At 39.6% G+C, this 5822-nt stretch overlaps 1 non-coding gene across 1 annotated transcript; it reads right to left on the bottom strand.

Moving 5' to 3' along the window:
- Nucleotides 1-1716: 1716 nt before the first annotated feature.
- On the bottom strand, nucleotides 1717-1820 carry LOC112715147 (small nucleolar RNA R71). Its single transcript, XR_003159484.1, has one exon. It is a non-coding gene; the product is annotated as a small nucleolar RNA R71 (small nucleolar RNA).
- Between the last annotated feature and the right edge of the window lie 4002 nt (nucleotides 1821-5822).

The raw sequence follows: 5822 nt of genomic DNA, 5'->3' as shown, positions 1-5822 counted from the left end.
GGGAGCTCTATTGTAATTCAATGAATCAATAATAGTTTTATCTTCTTCTTCAATCTTTTCTCTTGAATTTTGTTAGAAAGCTTCTCGATCTAATTCCATTGGGTAGTTGTCTTGGGAAAGAAACTACCCATAATTGGAATCCTTCGGAACCTTGGGAAAGGAATGGAGGATTCATGCTAGAGAAGCTTTCTCACAGTGAATTGGATTGGGGTTTGGATGGATATTGTGACATGTAATCCTACCAAATTGTGGTTCATGAAACTGTGTGGTATAATCAGTGATCGAGCTTCATCTCTTCTTATGAACATTTAAACCAAGGGATTGGGAATTTGTTTGTTTTTAGAGAGAATTGGTGAGCCAAGGAATTGGGATCCAATCATATAAGATTGCCAAGCAAGATTCAAAGAATGCATTGGTCGAGGAAGAGATGAAAATGTTTTGATTCGGAGATCTCAATATCTCCTCATACCCAATGAACTCCCCATCTCTGATCTACCTTTTCTATTTACATTCTGCAATTTCAATTCATGCAAATCCTCCCCAATTCCCTTTTAATTTCAGCAATTTACTTTTCCGCACTTTAATTCTCGCAATTTAAGATTCAGTCATTTCAATTCCTTGCAATTTACATTTACCGCCAATTTACTTTATGCAATTCACACCCAATTCTTGATTCCGCTCAACTAATCAAACTTCTAATTCGAATTGCTCATTCAACCAATCCTTGTGGGATTCGACCTCACTCTATTGTGAGTTTTTACTTGACGATAACCGGTGCACTTGCCGGAAGGAATTTTGCCGATTGTGCAATTTCCTTAATCGTAGCTATACTCAGTTATAGCACATCAAGTTTATGGCGCCGTTGCCGGGGATTGGTTTTCGATTGACAATTCTCAAATTGGAAGTTAACAAGATTGAGCAATTTTTTTTGTTTTGTTAATTTAGTTCAAGTTACTTGTTGAATTTTAATTTCTGCACTCTGTTATTTGCTTTTTCTTTCTTATGCCTTTCATTTCGAGCAACTAACTCACTGACCCACTAACTATTTGAATTAATTCCTCAACTGCTCTAACCATACTCTTCCATTAACCAAGAGTATTCCACTTGGTTGTTGCTTGTGGTGTGTTCTTGTATGACAGGTAGGAGAGGAGAGACATCAACCCCTCCATATACCGAACCAGAGAGGACCCTTCATAGACTTAGAAGGGAAGCAAGAAGGAAGACGGTACTGGGAGAAGAAGAATCTGAAGGAGAATCTGAGGACAACTTTGAGGAAGCTCTAGATCTCAACATGGATAGAGAAGTTCACAACCATGAGAGGGATGATGGAAACAATGCCATTCCTGAGAGAAGGGTTCTTGGTTCATACATAAACCCAACCTCTGGGAATTGTGGTAGTAGCATTCAGAAACCACCCATTCAGGCCAACAATTTTGAACTCAAACCACAGCTAATATCACTGGTGGAGAACCATTGTTCATTTGGTGGGAGTGCTAATGAAGATCCAAATCAACATCTCACCAAATTCTGAGAATTTGTGACACAGTGAAGTCCAATGGAGTCCAGGAAGATGCCTACAAACTGCTCTTGTTCCCATTTTCACTTAGGGACAAGGCAGCTAAGTGGCTGGAATCATTCCCAAGGGACAGCCTAACAACCTGGGATGAGGTGGAGAGCAAGTTTCTGGCACGTTTCTACCCCCCACAAAAGATCAATAGGCTTCGATCTGAGGTTCAGACTTTTAGACAACAGGATGGTGAGACTCTCTACGAGGCATGGGAGAGGTTCAAAGAGTTGACAAGGAAATGCCCACCAAACATGTTCCCTGACTGGGTGCAATTGCATATTTTCTATGATGGACTTTCTTATGAATCAAGGAAGGCTGTAGACCATTCATCCGGAGGTTCATTGAACAGAAAAAAGACTGTGGAAGAAGCCATTGAAGTGATTGAGACAGTGGCTGAGAATGAGTACTACTATGCTTCAGAGAGGCACAACACTAAGGGAGTGATGGAGCTGAACCATGTTGATACAATTCTAGCCCAAAACAAGGTGTTTGCCAAGCAACTAGCAGAGCTCACCAGGAAATTAGACACAAAGCAAGTGGCTGCAATACACACATAAGATCAAGAGGAAGTAAGCATTGAAGGAGGTGATTGGGAAGAGGCCAACTATGTGGGAAATCAACAAAGGCAACCATATGATCCACATTCCAACACTTACAACCCAGGATGGAAAAACCACCCAAACTTTGGGTGGGGAAACCAGCAAAGCCAACCACAAAACCACAAACCTTACAACCACAACCAACATAACAATTCCACATACCAAAACTCCAACCAAAGATCATACCAAGCCACACAAAACACTTACTCCCAACCACCATATCATGGCCAAAATAACCAACCTGCCCAACCTAATCCGAACCAACAATTTCAAGATCAATTAAACAGGATAGAAGGAAGGTTAGTAAACATGGGTCAGGACATAAGTGAGTTGAAAAACTTTAGGGACGATGTGAGATCAACCTTAAGAAACCATGGCGAAAAACTCAAGTGGATGGAGGCTCGAGTAGGAGAACTTTCTCAACAGGCCCTAAGTCAACTGCAGTGTTCCCTAGTGACACAGAAAAGAATCCTAAAGGGGAACAAAAGGGAGTGAGATGGGAAGAATGCAAGGCCATCACCACATTGAAGGAAGTCTCAGAAGAAGACGGAATCAGACCCTCAGAAAAGGAGCCAGAAATCTTGAAAGAAAGTGTGGAAGAAGCTAAGCAGGAAAGCGAAACGGAGCAAGCTAAGGATATGCAAAAGGAAGGCACGCTGGAAACATACCAACCAAAAGCACCATTTCCTCAGAGGTTAGGAGGAGGTGAAAAAGGGAAAACATATTCAAGGTTCCTAGAAACATTTAAGTCTCTCCATATCAATATTCCCTTTCTTGATATCCTCCAGCAGATGCCTACACATAAACTTGATGTGCTATAACTGAGTATAGCTACGATTAAGGAAATTGCACAATCGGCAAAATTCCTTCCGGCAAGTGCACCGGTTATCGTCAAGTAAAAACTCACAATAGAGTGAGGTCGAATCCCACAAGGATTGGTTGAATGAGCAATTCGAATTAGAAGTTTGATTAGTTGAGCGGAATCAAGAATTGGGTGTGAATTGCATAAAGTAAATTGGCGGTAAATGTAAATTGCAAGGAATTGAAATGACTGAATCTTAAATTGCGAGAATTAAAGTGCGGAAAAGTAAATTGCTGAAATTAAAAGGGAATTGGGGAGGATTTGCATGAATTGAAATTGCAGAATGTAAATAGAAAAGGTAGATCAGAGATGGGGAGTTCATTGGGTATGAGGAGATATTGAGATCTCCGAATCAAAACATTTTCATCTCTTCCTCGACCAATGCATTCTTTGAATCTTGCTTGGCAATCTTATATGATTGGATCCCAATTCCTTGGCTCACCAATTCTCTCTAAAAACAAACAAATTCCCAATCCCTTGGTTTAAATGTTCATAAGAAGAGATGAAGCTCGATCACTGATTATACCACACAGTTTCATGAACCACAATTTGGTAGGATTACATGTCACAATATCCATCCTAACCCCAATCCAATTCACTGTGAGAAAGCTTCTCTAGCATGAATCCTCCATTCCTTTCCCAAGGTTCCGAAGGATTCCAATTATGGGTAGTTTCTTTCCCAAGACAACTACCCAATGGAATTAGATCGAGAAGCTTTCTAACAAAATTCAAGAGAAAAGATTGAAGAAGAAGATAAAACTATTATTGATTCATTGAATTACAATAGAGCTCCCTAACCCAATGAAAGGGGTTTAGTGAGTCATAGCTCCGAATTCAAAACTAGAAAAATTGATGAAAAATTCTCAAGTGTCCAAAAGTAAAAAAAAAGTCCTCCTTGACTTCAATTCTATCCTATTTATACACTTTCTAAATTGAGCTTCTATTGTGATTCTTGGGCTTTGAGGCCTTTCCCTGATTTCCTTTTTGCTTTGGGTTTATGATCCATAATCCTGATGAGGCTGTGATCCCATTCTGTAACATTCATTGAGAAAACTTAGTGATAAACAAGTAATGACACAAGACTCAACAATTTGAAGTTCCAGACTCATCAATTCTTCAGGCCCAATCCCATAAACTATGATATTCAATTGGGTTTCATACCATAATAGGTTTAAGTTAATATTTGTGCTCAAATGCTAACTTAAACCTCAATATAATTGGCCCAGAAACCCTTTCAAAGAGTGGCGTTTAAGTTGAAGTTTAAGTTTCAGTTTAAGGTCAAACTAAAACTTAAACGTGGAATTGGAAGAAAGCACCCCAGGAGTGTACATAGTCGAACACGTTTAACCTCCAGTTTAAGGTTAAACTGGAGGTTAAACTTGGAAATGAAGAAAGCAACCCCTGGAGGCTATTAGGATCGAACACGTTTAACCTCCAGTTTGAGGTCAAACTGGAGGTTAAACTTGGAAATGAAGAACACACCCTGGAGGAGAAAAACCATCGAACACGTTTAACCTCCAGTTTGAGGTCAAACTGGAGGTTAAACTTGGAAATGAAGAACACACCCTGGAGGAGAAAAACCATCGAACACGTTTAACCTCCAGTTTGAGGTCAAACTGGAGGTTAAACTTGGAAATGAAGAACACACCCTGGAGGAGAAAAACCATCGAACACGTTTAACCTCCAGTTTGAGGTCAAACTGGAGGTTAAACGTGGAACTCTTCTGGTGCCTCTCTATTGCTTCTGGCGTTTAACCTCCAGTTTGAGGTCAAACTGGAGGTTAAACGTGGAAATGCTTTTGTGCCTCCCTTAGTTCAATTCTCATTCTGGCGTTTAACCTCCAGTTTGAGGTCAAACTGGAGGTTAAACGTGGAATGCTTCTTGGTGAGAAAAGAAAGTGTCGAACACGTTTAACCTCCAGTTTGAGGTTAAACTGGAGGTTAAACGTGGAAATGCTTTTGTGCCTCCCTTAGTTCAATTCTCATTCTGGCGTTTAACCTCCAGTTTGAGGTCAAACTGGAGGTTAAACGTGGAATGCTCCTTAGTGCCCTTTCTCATTCTGGCGTTTAACTTCCAGTTTGAGGTCAAACTGGAGGTTAAACGCCAGTTACAGCATTTCCTCTCTTCTCATAATTTTGGCGTTTAAGCTCCAGTTTAGGCTTAAACTGGAGCTTAAACGTCCCATTTGAATTTCAAGCTTCCTTCATTGATTTTGTTGCTTCCTTGCCTAGCCTCTCTTCCCTGAAATCATCCAAACAATTGCATCAAAATCTTGCAAAATTTCATGAGAATTAATCCATTCATAGCATTCACGTAATATAACTAAAAACTCATGGAATTTGCATCAAAATTACACTGTTTGGATGATTCATTACTTTGTTGTTCATTTAACCATTCTTGGTTACTTTAAGCTCAAAAAAATGCATAAAACAACTAAAACTAACAGAAAAATGCTAGTGAAACTAGCCTAAGATGCCTTGGCATCACAACACCAAACTTAATACTTGCTTGTCCCTAAGCAAGTCCTGAGTTAATTGAGAAAACAAGTATGAAACAAAAAGCAATTACATTGGCTATATTAGCAAGCATTTGAAGTTCATCAGAAGGGTTTTATGCAGAAAGTTGCAGTATCACTTTTTCATTCTTATCAGGTAGGATTATCACTTTTTCATTGCATCCATCAAACACTGCTATGGCCTCTTGTTATTCTTATGTCTTTGGCACATTTTCCTTTCTTTGTTTTTCTTTTTCTTAGAGCTCCTTTGCTCCTTGTTTGCTCAGTGTCATGTGTTGC

This window comes from Arachis hypogaea, chromosome 1 (assembly GCF_003086295.3).
Source record: "Arachis hypogaea cultivar Tifrunner chromosome 1, arahy.Tifrunner.gnm2.J5K5, whole genome shotgun sequence".
In the NCBI taxonomy this organism is placed as follows: domain Eukaryota; kingdom Viridiplantae; phylum Streptophyta; class Magnoliopsida; order Fabales; family Fabaceae; genus Arachis; species Arachis hypogaea.
Note: the sequence above shows the minus strand (reverse complement) of the source record. Positions and strands in the feature narration are given on the sequence as shown.